This window comes from Pollachius pollachius (genome assembly GCF_949987615.1).
Source record: "Pollachius pollachius genome assembly, chromosome: 10".
NCBI lineage: Eukaryota > Metazoa > Chordata > Actinopteri > Gadiformes > Gadidae > Pollachius > Pollachius pollachius.
The window spans coordinates 17,296,443-17,309,817 of NC_136943.1; positions in this window are offsets into that span (position 1 = coordinate 17,296,443).

Here is a 13,375-nt window from a genome sequence, read left to right on the forward strand (position 1 = left end):
TCAAAATGCAGTGCAATGCAAGGTTGGTTTTATTTCTAACATTATAAGCAGAAAGTATAACCCCCAGATATGTTTATAACTCGTCTGCAGTCGACGACGACTGCAGACAGGCTTGAATGGAACTTCGAAAACAAACCTGTTATTCACAAGATCACAGAACACACGTACCTGAGGTATCATGTTGAGTAAATCAAGGAACATTCTGTGTTCCTTGAGGTTGGCACATTCACAATAACTAATCCATTGTTGCCACGACACTAGTCTCTAGCATTTGTGTTTTCCTTTTTTTTTTCAGATGTAATCTGTGTAATGGAATTCTTTTTGATGTAGCCCCCCCAAGGTAATCAATCTCATTATATTACCCATCAACCTACCACCATCAGGATTGGTGGTAGGTTGACCTACCACCAATCCTCTTCATATTGCACCACGCTCTGACTTGGCGGGGATAGAAACACAGCAAGGAGGCGCTGACAAATGGAAGCATGCTGAAATGCCAGCAGAAAGATCATTGAATAAACAATTGGCTTGTTGTTAATTGTTTCATTTGTCCTAATTATTGCACTGCACGGTCCTTAGTTCAGTACTTCCAGTTTAGGTCAGTCTATTGTCAACCTTCTCAGTTCTTTCCTTCATTCCGGTTTGTAATGAGATTGTCCAAATAATCCACTTAATTTGGCAGTCCCTTGTACTCAGGTCAGCCAGTACGTTTACATGCATTGCTTAATCCGGATACAGACATAGTTAGACTATGCTCCTCAATTGAACAACTGCAATTGTCCGAGTATACATGGAGGTGAGAAAATCGATTCATTGGCTGAAGCATGTCATGCCCCGGTACGATAGGTGGCGCTGTACCCATTTCAACTAGTGGTATTAGAGCCTCTTTACGTCACCTGCAACAACAAACTCAGGTGGCATTCGAGAAGGATGTTTTCAGTAGACAGCTGTCTACTAGCTGTCTGACAGTTCGGCCGCGGCGTAATCAATGAATAAAGATTGTAAATACGTCGGAAGAAAAAAAAATATACATATAGACGGACGTGCCCGAAGTTACTATTTTACAACCTTGTTGATGACAACATTTAGAAAAACATGTACTTTTAATTCTGCCTTTGGTAACGGGGTGAAATCGAAGCGCGCATGAATTGGATGCATGCTCGCTCCCGCGGGTGAAGATACACTTCTTATTGGGGGTAACTACTTCCTCTTCTTCGCCACCTTTTAAAATAAACCGCCGTTTCTCGTTTTCCGGCGGCTCACGACCCCAGGCCGAATTCCAAGCCGAATGAATGTATGCATGCACGATTAATGCGACTATCATTCGAATAATCTAGGGGTTTTAATCCAACTATGACAATGTCCGATATTAGTCTGACTAAGGTGTATACATATATCTAAAAAAAATCCAATCATAGTCGGTCTTAACCAATAATTGGGTTATCTCCAGTGTCATGTAAACAAGTGTTTGTTCCCCATCACTCACCCTAGTAAACAGTATCAAGTCCTCTTTGTCATGAGTTCCAACAGCTTACAACTCAGCTGAGATGAGCAAGTCCCCTTGCAAGGCTAAGGGTGTGTGTGTGTGGGGGAGGGGAGGGGGGGGGTGTGTGTGTCTCCACGTGTGTGTCTCCATGTGTATGTGTGTGTTAATTGTGAATAATTTGTAGTGGATGCAACGGTTATTTGAATGCAGTCCATGAAGGACCTCACATTATTATTCCTCCATTACCACCACATCCAGCTATATAGCTAAACATATATATATATATATATATATATATATATATATATATATATATATATAGCTGCTGGAAACCTCATTGTCTGAGTCAACAGGGCTTGGTATTTCTGTTCTTGAATGGCAGCGTACGCTCGCTTCTGTTCACCATTGCATGAGAAAGAGAAAAAACAGTTTTGAAGCCAGGGAGTGACGACATGCATGTGCCAGTCAAGGGTGCAGGCTCTGAACAAATGATTTGATTAGCATGTCAATGTATCAGCAATGGGGCTGAAGTGCTGCAGGAGGTCTTGAGGCTGGAGGTCCATTGAGCTTTACTGCACAGCAGGAGGGCACTTGATGCAATACCAAAGGGTCCACGTCTCCCTCATGGTGCTCTGGATCCCTCTGACTGTGTTCATGTTTATATAAAGTATATCTTGGTACTGGTAGGTTGCAGGCCAGTGTATGAATAATAGCATTGTTTCGGCGTTTAGGTGCCTCTTTCAGTGCTTGTTGTACATGTATGTCTGGAATGTTTTGAGCAGGTAAAGGACGTGTCCGTAATCCAATTAGGGACGCTTGACTGGTAGGGTTAATTAGCCGCGGACATTGTCCTTGTCCTGATACCCTGCCTACCCTCCCTTGATTCTTGGACACAACATTAGTTATTCTGCTCTGTCATCCGTTGCTATGCTAATTCAACTCTCTCATTCAACCAAAAGTTGTGCCTGTAGACGAGACCACAGTCTTTACATATTTTCCTAACGCAGACCAAATCGAGGCAATAAAGTTCCACCGAGAAGCATAGGCCCAAGATTTCTCATTGTAGACAAAGACACAACACAGAAATTGTTCTCAGTGAAGTGGGCCCACATCCCGTAATGGTGTTCTTGAGTTGAGTTATTTTATGTTTCAGGCCAGTGCATAATCGGTTCATGAAAAAAAAAAGGAGCTTGTCAAAGCAGAAGGGTGACAGACGGACATTCAGGTCTGAAGAAAGGAATCTGAATTGCAGCTTGTGTCCGCTAGTTCTTCTTCTTTTTTCTTCTTCTGCCACATCTGTCTCAATGGGGAGCAGCACACAGACCACAAGAAAAGAAAAACACACACACACACACATTTTGAATTGTGCACAAAGAACCAGGGCAATGCCATCAGTGTAACGAGGGAATCAGGGACTTGGAGAGATGAAAAATATGGAGAAGATGTCAAGAAAAACAAAGTTGGAGAGTTTATCTCTCATTCTCCCACTCCCTTTCTCCGGCTTTTCAGACACAAAGACCACTGTCCCGGTCCCCCACAGGGTCCAGCCAAGCACACATAAGCGGATTGCAGCCCAGATACCAGTTGATTAGGCTGTGCGGTGAATGGAGCTGTGTTCTCAGTCCCAACACGATTTCCATGCCACTTGACTGAGGACATATGGACTTTAGCCTTACCCCAAGAGACCCCGATATCATCATTATTCTGTGTTTGCCTTTTCTATTTAAAAAAAAAAGGCTGTGGAAGCTAGGCGAGACATCTCAAAATCTTTTGAAAATTAAAAACGGTTATATTTTCTTCTCCTTTTTGTTGGAATAAAATGTTGTGCTTTAATTCCTCACAGAGTTAAGGGGATTCTGGTTTGGACGATGAGTTGGCTCTTGGATGGTATAATAGGAGTGGTTTAGAGGAAGTGTTTACTTACGACTCAGGGTGAGAGAGGGTCTAAGCAAAGCTGGCGATTCGGTGTAAACCAAAGGAGACAACCTGAATTGGATACCCAATCTGTGGAAGGCTGTTTACACCAGATGCTCTTTACATGAATACAGTACATGTGAAGTCAACAGGAACCTGGCATCAACAGCATTCACTCCCTCATCCTCAGCATCCCTAACACTTGAACATGAGTGCAAATTAATTAAAATGAGATGGAGCAAAAGGTGGCCTCTCTGACCGGTCAATGTTCTTCATCTGAAGACTCCCTGTTCCTTTGGGGTGACTTGAACCTCATTGTTATCTTCATGCAACATATAATGTGAATTATTATCTATTATCTTTCTCTCTAAATTGTTATTAAGTGCTGTCTGCCTTAGCCAGTGCACTCTTATTTTTCTCTTGTTAGATAAAGTTTGTTTAATATATTTAAAACTTTTTTTTCATGCCTTGCGATAATAAATAATGCAAATAATAAACTGTGGTTTCCCAATGTAATTGAAAATGTGTGCACTGTCAAGACAATATATTAACCTGTAATATAAAGCAAAGGAAATATAGTAGAAAACAGCATAAATATGACAAAAAAGCCCTGGTTATTGGATTATATTCCCTCCATTGCTGTGAGCAGTATCCTCATCCTACATCAGGGGTGAAGACCTCATTGTAGCAGACCTCATTACTACACTGTGTGCACAATTATTAGGCAAGTTGTATTTTTGAGGATTCATTTTATTATTGAACAACTACAGTGTTCTCTGTCAATCCAAAATGTTAATGAACCTAAACCTGAATGTTTAAGAAAGAAAAAGTGAGGATTTGTCTTTAACAGAATAATTATATATGTGCACAATTATTAGGCAACTATTAGTGTGCAGAATTATTATGCAACTAAATGAAAAAACTAACATTTTCCCATCTCACTTGTTTATTTTCATCTGTTAAAGTGAGAATAATAAAACAACTCGAAATTTACAAATAAACCTTTCTGACATGTCAAAAAAAAAATCAGTGACCAATATAGCCACCCTTCTTTTCAATAACTGTCACAAGCCTTCTATTCATGGAGTCTGTCAGTTTCTTGATCTGTTGACGATCAACTTTTCGTGCAGCAGTAACCACAGCCTCCCAGACACTGTTCAGAGAGGGGTACTGTTTTCCTTCACTGTAAATCTCCCGTTCAAGCAGGGCCCACAGCTTCTCAATAGGGTTTAGGTCAGGTGAAGAAGGGGGCCATGTCATTATTTTTTCATCCTTAAGGCCTTTACAGGTTAGCCATGCAGTGGAGTAGTTCGATGCATGCGATGGAGCATTGTCCTGCATAAAAAACATGGTCTTCTTGAAAGATGCAGACTTTTTCCTGTACCACTGCTTGAAGAAAGTGTCTTCTAAAAACTGGCAGTAGGTTTGGGAGTTGATTTTGAGGCCATCTTCAACCCGAAAAGGTCCAACTAGCTCATCTTTAATAATACCAGCCCATAACAGTACCCCACCTCCACCTTGCTGGCGTCTGAGTCGAAGTGGAGCGCTGTGTCCGTTACTGATCCAGCCACGGGACCATCCATCTGGTCCATCAAGAGTAACTCTCATCTCATCAGTCCATAAAACCTTTGAAAAATATTTCTTCAGATATTTTTTGGCCCAGTCTTGACGTTTCAACTTGTGTGTTTTGCTCAGTGGTGGTCGGGTTTCAGCCTTCCTTACCTTGGCCATGTCTCTAAGCACTGAACACCTTGTACTTCTGGGCACTCCGGGTAGGTTGCAGTTCTGGAATATGGCAGCACTTGAGGTTAATGGGTTCCTGGTAGCTTCACGTTTGATTCTTCTCAAATCTTTGGCAGTTAATTTGTGTCTTCTCTTCTCAATATGTTTCTTGCGACCCTGTTGGCTATTTAACACAAAACGTTTGATGGTTCTGTGGTCACGCCCCAATATCTTAGCAATTTCAAGAGTGCTGCACCCCTCTGAAAGACTTTTTACAATTTTTGACTTTTCAGAGTCCGTTAAATCTCTTTTTCGGCCCATTTTGCCTGAGGAAGAGAAGCTGTCTAATAATTATGCACACCTTGACATAGAGCGTTGATCTCCTTAGGCCACACCCTCATTCATTACGCAAATACACATCACCTGGTATGCTTTAATACAATAAGCGCTCAAGTTTATACAGCTTGATGTTGGAAAACATGCATAAAAATTATGATATGGCCAAAATACTCACTTGCCCAATAATTGTGCACACAGTGTAGTCTCATGTGAAGCACATTACCCATATACCTTATGTCCACAGAGTAGTAAACGATCGTTTAATATCATTGGTTTCTTTCTCCTTCATCGGTTGGTATGTGCAGTGTAACCGTAGCTTCCACATCCAGCCGTCACAATGCAGGGCTATACATACACCCTGCAATCTGCAGAGTGGATACCAGCTCTGCCAGCTCTCCTGCACGATGTTCTGCGAACAAGCCCCCCTCAGCCCACACACACACCACACACACCCACTCATCATCTCAACGCTGTCAAGCACACTCAGGTATCATCCAACACACATGCTCCCACTCACATTAAGGTGAGAGGATCTGTAGGGGGAGTCGATGTGAACGCATGCGCACACACGCACATAAACACATACACATACACACCGGACACACACACATACACACACGCCGACTGACAAACTATACATGACATATACGGCTGCCAACTTGCCTACGAACACCAAGCCTGACCTGCCAAGACCTTTTCAAATCACGAACCTGTGTGTGTGTATGTGTGTGTGTGTGTGTGTGACAGGTACAGTCTGTCTATCGAGTTAGTCGGCAAAGTGCTCTCTGACACTGCTCTGCTGTGCTCACGGCCAGCTTTGTTTGTGCCCCCCACCCCCGCCCACACTGCCAGCTCCCATCTCCCACCTTCTCATGTGACCTGTCTCCCCCCCACTCAGCTCCCCTTGTTTACCAGCCCACTGAGGCATTACAGCCCAGCATGTCAGAGTCCAGTGGCGGGTCAGAACTGGCCTGCACTGTCCTGGCGCTGTGTTATTCATGCCTCCACAACACCCTCCTTTCCGTCTGGCTACATGAACCCTCTTCGCACGCACGCACGCACGCACGCACGCAGGCAGGCAGGCAGGCACACACACACACGCACACACACACACACACACACTTACATATGTCCATGCAAACGCACGCAGGCACTCAAACATGCAAACAGTTATCTTTGCGCTGTTAAAACAAAGCCTGTCTTGTAATATTGGAATTTCGGATGCTTATATGCATATAGGTACATTAATATATGAATACACATATATATATATATATATATATATATATATATATATATACACATATATACATATATATATATATATATACATATATATATATATATATATATATATATATATATCAGATATATGTTAATATATATATATATATATTGCGTTGGGAAGGACAGAGCAACTACCACAACATTTGCTTGGGCATACAGTGGGGCAAAAAAAGTATTTAGTCAGCCACCAATTGTGCAAGTTCTCCCACTTAAAAAGATGAGAGGCCTGTAATTTTCATCATAGGTATACCTCAGCTATGAGAGACAAAATGAAAAAAAAAAATCTAGAAAATCACATTGTCTGATTTTTAAAGAATTTATTTGCAAATTATGGTGGAAAATAAGTATTTCGTCAATAACAAAAGGTCATCTCAATACTTTGTTGCATGCCCTTTGTTGGCAATGACAGAGGTCAAACGTTTTCTTTAAGTCTTTACAAGGTTTTCACACACTGCTGCTGGTATTTTGGCCCATTCCTCCATGCAGATCTCCTCTAGAGCAGTGATGTTTTTGGGCCACACAGACTTTCAACTCCCTCCAAAGATTTTCTATGGGGTTGAGATCTGGAGACTGGCTAGGCCACTCCAGGACCGTGAAATGCTTCTTACGAAGCCACTCCTTCGTTGCCCGGGCGGTGTGTTTGGGGTCATTGTCATGCTGAAAGACCCAGCCACATTTCATCTTCAGTGCCCTTGCTGATGGGAGGAGGTTTTCACTCAAAATCTCACGATACATGGCCCCATTCATTCTTTCCGTCACACGGATAAGACGTCCTGGTCCCTTGGCAGAAAAACAGCCCCAAAGCATGATGTTTCCACCCCCATGCTTCACTGTAGGTATGGTGTTCTTTGGATGCAACTCAGCATTCTTTCTCCTCCAAACACGACAAGTTGAGTTTTTACCAAAAAGTTCTATTTTGGTTTCATCTGACCATATCACATTCTCCCAATCCTGTTCTGGATCATCCAAATGCTCTCTAGCAAACTTCAAACGGGCCCGGACATGCACTGGCTTTAGCAGGGGGACACGTCTGGCACTGCAGGATTTGAGTCCCTGGCGGCGTAGTGTGTTAGTGATGGTAGCCTTTGTTACTTTGGTCCCAGCTCTCTGGAGGTCATTCACTAGGTCCCCCCGTGTGGTTCTGGGATTTTTGTTCACCGTTCTTGTGATCATTTTGACCCCACAGGGTGAGATCTTGCATGGAGCCCCAGATCGAGGGAGATTATCAGTGGTCTTGTATGTATTCCATTTCCTAATAATTGCTCCCACAGTTGATTTATTCACACCAAGCTGCTTACCTATTGCAGATTCAGACTTCCCAGCCTGGTGCAGGTCTACAATTGTGTTTCTGGTGTCCTTTGACAGCTCTTTTGGCAATAGTGGAGTTTGGAGTGTGACTGTTTGAGGTTGTGGACAGGTGTCTTTTATACTGATAAGGAGTTCAAACAGGTGCCATTAATACAGGTAACAAGTGGAGGACAGAGGAGCCTCTTAAAGAAGAAGTTACAGGTCTGTGACAGCCAGAAATCTTGCTGGTTTGTAGGTGACCAAATACTTATTTTCCACCATAATTTGCAAATAAATTCTTAAAAAATCAGACAGTGATTTTCTGGATTTTTTTTTTTTTCATTTTGTCTCTCATAGCTGAGGTTTACCTACGATGAAAATTACAGGCCTCTCTCGTCTTTTTAAATGAGGACTTGCACAATTGGTGGCTGGCTAAATACTTTTTTGCCCCACTGTATATCAGACGCTTTTATCTAAAGCGACTAACAATAAGACAATATATCGCTGTCAGTATAGTAAGGATGTTCATAGAAAAAAGTGTCAAGCACCAACAATCGCCAGGTTAACCCATTCCCTGTACACAACAAAGATAACTAGAATAAGACGCTGCGCAATGCGTCACACAAAGTACTATTTTTGAGTGCCAGGACGTACAACATACGTATACTTTTTTGGAGGCAAGAGATTAATTTTGTTAATGGTGTGTCATGTTTGTTCATTTTTTTGTGTGGTTATGTTTGTAAAGGATAAGTTATGTGTGTAATTTGCTTACATTTACACACCGTATCCCCCTGGCAATGAATGAAAGGTCAAGGTTTTACCAGGCTTTATAATAAATGTGTTCAAGGCCACATTTTCTGCCAAAAATGCTGTCAAAACACAACTGCAACCTTCATCGCTCTCTGCAGTGAATGGGGAATAGATTGAAAGAGGCTCAGGAAAGCGAAGTTAAAAAGTAAACAAGTGAAACCTTTGTACACGATAGCTAGCTTATTTACATGGCCGTATGTTATTGAATGACAGATTTTTTAAATACTTTTTAAATACATGCATTTATTGTTATGGGTCTCTCTCTCTCTCTCTCTCTCTCTCTCTCTCTCTCTCTCTCTCTCTCTCTCTCTCTCTCTCTGTATGAAGTACGAACCTAAACAGTGAAGTGTGTGAGGTGATAATGATTGAAGATTTGGTCAGAATGGCCATCCTTTATTTTGCATGTGTACATTGTATATATTCATGTGTATCACAGTAAATTAAAGTTTTACATGTGGAACATCAAAGACCATCATTAGCCTTCCATAAAAAAGTGTAGTTTGGAATATGATATTCATCAAAGATAGAGCTGTTTCTAGAGATTGAAGAAAAGAAAGGTATGAATACCGAGTATCAGAACATCGATGGTGCCTCTTGGCCAGCGGCCAGGTGGGTGTGTGTACACATTGGAACCTGACCATTATTTAAGTATGTACAGAGCAGCAAGTGAGTATGCAAACACCCAATGACTTGATTGGATCTGAGCAATCGTTGGAAGCCAATGAGGAGATCCTAAGAAGGTAGGCAGTATGCTGACAGAAGCTAAATTTCAGCTGTTTCAGTTCTGCATTCTTAGGATGTGGAACTTCCACATTTATGAAGACATTGATTGTGGCTCAAAAAAAGGAGAAAGATCTCGTCATAATGACCTGCATTTATGCTTCCGTTAACGTTTACGTCTACACAAGGGGGCAGTATAGCATTTGCGACCCCAAATTATACATGAACCAAGGCGCAAAACCAGAAACGGAATCACGAGGCCGTGAAAATCAACGTGGAAAATATGTTGCAAAATCATTTAATGCACTGCTGAAAAGCGGTAGGTGTATCGCAACAAGCTGAACATGCAGCGATCACTTGATGCAGACTTATGCAGACCGAATGAATGGGGTTGCTGAAGTGTAACCTAGCCTGAGATACTCCCTACAGGTCATTCCTCTTGGGAATTTAACCTGGTAACTCACAGCCCCTCACCCAACGAGTATCATTGTAATTATTCTCAGCTCCTTGGTCGTGTCATAATTTACTTAATTATATTCCCCCAATTGACTCAGCCAACAAAGAGAGGTGCCGGACCCCCGTCTCCAGAGTATTACACACAGCCAACCCCGGGGCCCGGTGCGGCCCGGCCAACGAGCTCAGACCGGTCTGTGTGATTGTTCTCTGGTGGAAAGGAGAGTGACAGAGTGATGGGGGATGGATGGATACGTTGAGGCTGTACTGGGTGATGAATGGGGGCGGGGGGATGAAGGAGAGGAGAGCAGAGAGTGTGTGTGTGTGTATGGGGGGGGTATAAAGGGAGCCAGCATTAAGCTCTGATCCACTGTGACAGAGTCTGTCTGCAGGCGGTGCCACGATACCCAAGAGAAGCCACGTCTGCCACGCTGACTGCTGCTGGAGAACTGTGTCCGCAGATCGCACTAATGAGTGAACAGTGTGAAAGAGAAAGAAAGAGAGAATGAAAGAGTGCTCTGGAAGTCTGGCTGTATTTGCATGTAGGCGATAAAAAGAGTGTGTGTTGGTGTCGGTGGCGGTTTCGATGTGTGTGTGTGTGTGTGTGTGTGTGTGTGTGTGTGTGTGTGTGTGTGTGTGTGTGTGTGTGCGCGCGCGTGTGTGTGTTCTCCTCTCTCAGAGCGGACATGACCAGAACAGACACCGGTCCACGGCAGGAATAACGGGTACTGACGTGAAGGTCAGGCCGCGTGGCGCCCCAGTGGCTCTGTTCCACGGTGCTGCAGGAGTCATTCGCGTGATAACGCCGGGCTACGTGCTAACGCCGCGCTGCGTGCTAACACCGCACTACGTGCTGACGCTGACTCCACATCCCATAATGATGAGCTTCAATTTTGTATTCTGCTTTTTTTTTTGCTTAAAAATCCCCAAGTTATAGTAGCGTGTGGGTCTTGCGGTGGCGGGGGGAACTCAGGGCTGGTCAGTTGTATGTCTCTGAGTGTTCTCACCGGTACACCTCCAACCAAGGCCATTTTGTGTGTATCAGCTTGGATTTGTTCTGCCGTGCGGCCATAAGCTGTGTTTTCTTGTGCTTAAACAGACTCTAATCACAAAAATCCATTTGTGACACCTTCCAGAAACACACACACACCAGCACACACACCAGCACACACATATGGACACATTTTCACACAACACACACACACACACACAATCCATAGCTCATCCTCCGTAACGGACCAGAAAGGCCTGTACATTCACCCCAGATGCAGTAGCCTGACCTTTCACTTTGATCCTTGTGCAAAGATCCGGGTGCATAAAAAGGGTAAAACATTGTTTTGGCACACAGACCCAATAAACCCCCAAATACACACAACATTAGCACACTTTGGGCCTGCTCAGTGGTGCTCCTCTGGTGGAAATATTAAGATTCATGAAGTTCCTACCAATTACAAATGAAAGCTGCCTGCCATCAATCTTCACATTTTATCTACAAGCACAAAAAATAAACCATGTAACAGAAAGAGGCCGCTCTATTAATTCCTACCAGCAAAATTCACTCGATTCCCGCTCATCAAATCTCGACCTGTATGGGAAATTTATGAGGGAACTTCAATAAAGGTGTAAGCTATTGTATATCATTCATGCTACACAACGCACAGACGCACACATTTCCCTGTGTCAAGCCTTTTTCTTTTTTCCTGGGTACCTCCCGTATAAATATGCAAATCAACTAATGAGAAGCTTGTAAAGTAGCGGGGAAGGTATGGAGCAGAACGGAGACGAGGAGAAGGAACTTTAAGCGTCATCAATAACCACTTGGCTTGTATCCTTTATGGACAGCGGGGAGGGAGAGGCTGCAAATTACAAACACACACAAGCAAACACAAGCCGTCAACATACCCTTGAATAGATGCGGGATCAACTGAACACAAACACACACACACACACACAAACCCCTGCATGGATGCATACACTAAATGCATGCCCGCACACAACCTTTCAAACATACACACACAAACCCACAGAGACCGGTGCATAGCTGCACACATTTAATGAATGTCACACACATTGTGTACATACATCTACTGATGCCTCTGGACACATCATCAGTGATGTGCCAGGAATCATCAGACGTTTTGGGTCTTTCAACATAATACGCCCTCCTCCAGGTGACCCAGCCAGGGCTGATCAGACCCCAGCTTGTGTCCAGGTGGCTAGCTAGCTACCATGACTCCATGGCTCTTTTCTTTTGAGCCACAGCCATCTTTAGGCCCTCTCTGCCGCATCAGTGATATTGCGGATGGCTCTCCTCCTTCTCTTCTTCTCTCTCCCTCGATGGCCAAACTGCTGACGGCTCTGGTCAGGGAACGGGCTGCAAAACCCCTGCATCCAACCTCCACCGGGAGACACCTTGCTCTCCAATCAGCCTCCTTACAGACACTGACCAGTCCTTCGAGAGATTCCTCTCAAAGGCTTCTTCCAGGCGGTCTTCCCATGGGAGGGTCAGCTCCAGCAGCACAGTGTTTTGCAGAGGTTAGGATTCCCGCACATGGTCTTCCGGCAGGGGTTGACTGCTCCCCATCTCTGACAAAGGCTATGGTTTTCTTGGAGGGTCGGAAGCGCTTCGCCCACATAAGTCCTTTGCTGATGACTTCAGCGATGTCTTAAGAACTTGATCATGCATCCGTCGGTACCGTCCATCTCCAAGTGCCCTGGTGCAGCAGCTGAGGATGTGTTCCAGGGTTCCTCTCTTGGAACACGACGGGCATGCTGGAGGCTCGGCTAAGCCCCATGTGTGCAGGTTTGATGGGCTTGGAAGCACACATCATATACTGCCTGGATGAGGAACTTAATGCGGTGAGGCTCGGCTTTCCACAGCTCAGCCCAGGTTACTTTCCTCTCAACCGCGTTCTCCCATCTTGTCCGAGCTCCCTGTTGCTTCATTCCCACTGCCTTGACGGTTCTTGTTTCTTCCACTGCAGCTCTCACCACCTCCTGAACAAGGCGGTGCCCTTCTTTCCCGCCGCTGTTCATTTGGGGAGTTGGAAAGGAGCCTCGCCCAGCTCTGCCACGTGTGACCACTCCCACCATGTTCCTTTGACGCATTCCTTCCCTCGGCCTCTTGAACTGCGACCTCTGCCCTCCACTTCCTTCCAGTCCTCACTTGGATCCCTGCTTTAGCCACCAATGGATCACGTGAGTCCCTGTACTGAACCACTTCTCTGGCTCTTGTAACCTTAAACTCCACCTCCAAGGATTTGAAGGGCAGTTGCAGTTTATTGGTGTTCCCGTAGAGTGCGAGGCTGCTCAGGCTCCTCGGTAATCCAAGCCTCCTCTCTTAGGTCTCCACTGTTG